This window comes from Oreochromis aureus, linkage group 15 (genome assembly GCF_013358895.1).
Source record: "Oreochromis aureus strain Israel breed Guangdong linkage group 15, ZZ_aureus, whole genome shotgun sequence".
Taxonomy (NCBI): Eukaryota; Metazoa; Chordata; class Actinopteri; order Cichliformes; family Cichlidae; genus Oreochromis; species Oreochromis aureus.
The window spans coordinates 23,144,137-23,148,211 of NC_052956.1; the positions used below are offsets into that span (position 1 = coordinate 23,144,137).

The 4,075-nt window shown below is 40.0% G+C and overlaps 1 long non-coding RNA gene across 1 annotated transcript; it reads left to right on the forward strand.

Moving 5' to 3' along the window:
* Positions 1-494: 494 nt before the first annotated feature.
* LOC120433061 lies at positions 495-2,582 on the forward strand. Its single transcript, XR_005608287.1, has 3 exons — positions 495-620; positions 1,315-1,888; positions 1,990-2,582. It is a non-coding gene; the product is annotated as an uncharacterized LOC120433061 (long non-coding RNA).
* Positions 2,583-4,075: the final 1,493 nt, after the last annotated feature.

Consider the following 4,075-nt stretch of genomic DNA (forward strand, 5'->3'; position numbering starts at 1 on the left):
TGAGGGGAACAAAGGAAGATTTAGATGAGGGGGGACAGGAGTAAATTCCCTATAAAGAGAAGAAGAGGCGGAAAAGAGGAGAGACGATATGAGATGGGAAGGATGGAACATCTTCATATCTGAGAAGGCAAGCAGAGAAAAGAAAAAAGATAAAACAAAACAAAAACAGGACAGAAAAACAAGCGACAAGAAGAGAAAGAAAGGAGGAAAAAAAGAGTTGCTTACAGAACCACAGTTGCACACTGACCCCTTTTGGCTCACTGAGGTACTGCATGCACAGATTTAGCCATTTGGAAGAAATGACAAATGTTGTTTTTCTTCTGTTTCCTGGAAGTCAATCAAGAAACCTAGACCTCATAAAACACCCTGAGTCACAGGGATACTGGGACTTATTTAATAAAAAAAGGGAGAGAGAGAGTAACATTATTCCATCAAAAGGACCAAATCTTGCTCACTTTCAAACCGAGCCAAGGACTTCCAGGTAGCAGCTGGCATCCGCCTGCCTGAAAAACTGCTGACTGTCTTGTTTTTCCCTCCCAGCTCTGAGTTGAATTACATAAAAAACAGGTGCCGTTAGTGAATCAGCGTATCTGTAATCGGTGAATCTGTCCCATTTGTGGGTGAGTATCTAACCAGTGCCAGATGTGGACGCAGATAAGTTGTTTGTTGGTTGTTTACTGGAACATCCCATCTTCTCGTTTGTGGTGCAAGTTAGAGGCCGGAGCAGAGCCGCAGAGCGACCCCCTCTGTGGACATTATGTCTGTTACTTATCTGCGTCTCTTTGATTAAAAACTGCTTTTTACGAGACCAAAGCGCTTTGGTTAAACAGCAGTTATGCATGTGGTTTAATGTGCTGACCAAAGGACCTTGTCAGCTTTGAACTATTCTGCAAGATATAGTTACTGCACACTCAAGCGTGAAGGGCTATACCACATTACTGCAGGCCATTCTCAAAATAAGGTTGCTGTAGATGACAAACTGATGCTCAGCGCTGCACTTGAAAAGTAAAATGGTGTAAAAAAAAATCGACATAAATGCAAAGAAAATTCAGCATTTTGCCAAGAAAATAAATAAGAACTAAAATGCGGACATATTATTGTCTTTGAAATAAAACGCTTTCCTTTTTTCCTCTTCTCTTCGTTTCCCTCTGTTTTCTCCTTCCTCATGTCTCCTGTTTGTTTAGCCCTCTCTCTGGTGTAGGTGTTTACACTGGGCATAGCAGATCATGCTAAACCAACTGGCACACTTGAAGCTCATCTTCACACTAAGCTTGCAGCATTTAAACCACAACTCTTCTCTCCTTTCTCCACCAGCTCATGCAACATTTCATGCAGTCATCTCCTCATCAGTGTGCCCACAGCCTTGTTAAACCCTCCAAAGCCCGACCATCAGAGCCATGTGCCAGCTCCAGCCTCCATTCCTCACCAGCTACTGTGCAAATCCCCCTCCTAGAAAGCAACTCTGCAACTCAGTTTATAATAAACCTCAGGGTCCAGCTTTTATATTCTTAACAGACGCTCTACATTTGGTGCTGTTCATGGAAGAAGAGATCGCTAATCAAAGTGGAAATCTAGTCAAACAAAAACTACTTTAACTTTACTTTTCTTGTTTGTCTGGGGTTTTTTTCTTCAATTTTAACCACCATAAAACCACAAATATGTATTAGCTAGCTGGCATTACCAGAATTTAGAGCATTAAGCTTGAGTAGCATCCATCCATCTATTACTGCTTATCTGGGTTTGGATCACAGTCTAAGGAGAGATGCCCGGACCTCCTGCACCTAGATCAACTCCTGCAGCTCAACCCGAGGGAGGGACACCAAGGTTTTCTCAGCTGAGAGGCATAATCTCTCAGCATGCCCTGAGTCTGCCCCTAGGCCTCCTCCCAGTAAGATGTACCTGAAACATCTCACCTGTGAGGTGTTCTAATCTGCAAGATTAATGAAAATACAGAAAACAGATTTTAAAAACAAATCTTATCTCCATCAGCAACAGGACAGATCAGGAGCTGGAGTAAACCAAGGCAGAGTGGGAGACCTGAAGATGGTGGAGGGTTGACAGACGGTTCCAGCAGACCTGCACGTCTCATTAGTCTTAATCATGTAGACTTTGGGGGTTTGTGTAGGTTTGTGCAGATGGTGCAGGAACACTTGAATGTTTGCTTTTAGGGATTTTTGTAGTTACCACAAAAAAGTCAAAGTGAAATTCCAGATAAAGGTGCAGCTGTCTGCGTTGTCGGTTTCAGTTAGTGAAATCTTAAAACTTAGCAATGTAATAACTTGATTGTTGTAATGATACTACAACATGATTAGGTAAAAAGTAGTATGTCTTCAGCCTCTCGATTCATATTTAGCAGGCAAAGTGAAAAAATGAATAAAATAATTCAGTTAATTAATACTGTGAAATCATTTTGACAACTTGGCTCACCGGTGCACTGAATGTGATGACCTGTAGAAATGAACATTTTAAAATAATAAAAGAAAAAGAAAGAAGAAACAAAGTCAGAGTGAAACTGTGGCTGAAAGTGCAGCTTGTAAATTTAGCACTACTTTGCAGCCAAACTGTAAATGTCAGATGTTGAAATTCAGCTTTTTTTGGTGCCGCTAAAAAGGTTTCAGCACTCAGGAATAAAATATAAGGATAACAGTTTATTTATAGGATTTAAAATAAACGTCTTTCTCTACAGCCACTGAATTTTGAACTTGTACAAATATATTAACATTTTCATTGTGATTGTGATTTTCTATTGACTTCCTTTTCTAGAGTTTTTCTGCCCTTTATAGTCAGATTTTTTTTAACCTTGTTTTTTTTATTCTTTGTGAGTTTAAATTGTTTTGTTGATTTCACGTGAAATGATTTAAAGCTCTTGATGTGTGAAAACTACAAGTCATTGAAGTGATTGAATCAAAATATCTCTGCACAACAATCACACACGTTACCTGGATCTGAGTTTTTTGTTTACAGGACAATCCGAACCTTATGACGAAGTCTGTTTTCTGATCCAGAGAGTCTCTTGGGATCCTCTCCATCTGGGTGTCTTCCAAGTGCCCATGTTGGCAGCTTTCAGACATCCAGGCTGTTTTTCACAGCCGATGTAGATGGTTCCAGTCCCAAGTCTCTTCCAAATGCACCCTTCATCCTCTCAAAGGTCCTGCTTTATTTAAAGCTGTAAGTAGCATATGGCTTCTGATCTAATCATCATATAACAGACCTTCCTATTTTTGCCTGTGCTTTTTTTTCTTCATCTGCAGTGAAAATACAGAGATATCACTCCATTTTGTTACTGCATAGTCTTATAAATGTCTCTTTTCATAAAGTAGCTTGTATTTATGTCTACATAATATATAAGGTTGCGGAGCAGTGTTATTGTGTCACTTGCTGATTTGTTACGTTTACATATGAAAACTACTTGGATATGTTTAGTAAAAGATTGATTTTGGATTTAAAGATGCACTTTCTCATAACTCTGTATGTAAAAAACTACATTCAAGGTTAGCCAGTTTAAATAAGACACCAACAGTTAGTACACCTTGCATGTACAGGATCTCACAAACACCCCAGCTTTCATAAAGTGGCACTCTGGGCATGAGGAGAGACTGGGCTTGCTTTCACACAGGCTTCACTCCACTTTATTGTGCGGTGACCCTGAGACGTCTCAGGACAGATTTGAGGGCGGGTTCTATTTTTGCATCATTTTTTTGTTTGCTTAAGTTGCATTGAGTTTGACCTCTCAGGTCCACCACACATTTGGATAGAAAAGATGATGGAAAAGTTGAGTGGAAAAAAATAAAAACAGATTCTTGAAAGGGGGTCTTAGATCTTGCCCGCTGTCCTGTTTTTGGATTGAGAGATTAAGAAAACACCAGGAGCACCACCCTGATTCAGACTTTCATGCAAAGGGATTTTCAGACTTTTACCAAGCATATCGTGAGCAAACAAGTTCCTCAAACAAATTACAAGTGAAACATTCTTCAGGGCTGCTTGTCAGTCAACTTCCTCTTTCTGATGTAAAATTAGCCCCTGCAAAGTTGGATTGTTTTGGTCTCCCAACTGTCTCCCATCTAAATCACTGCCT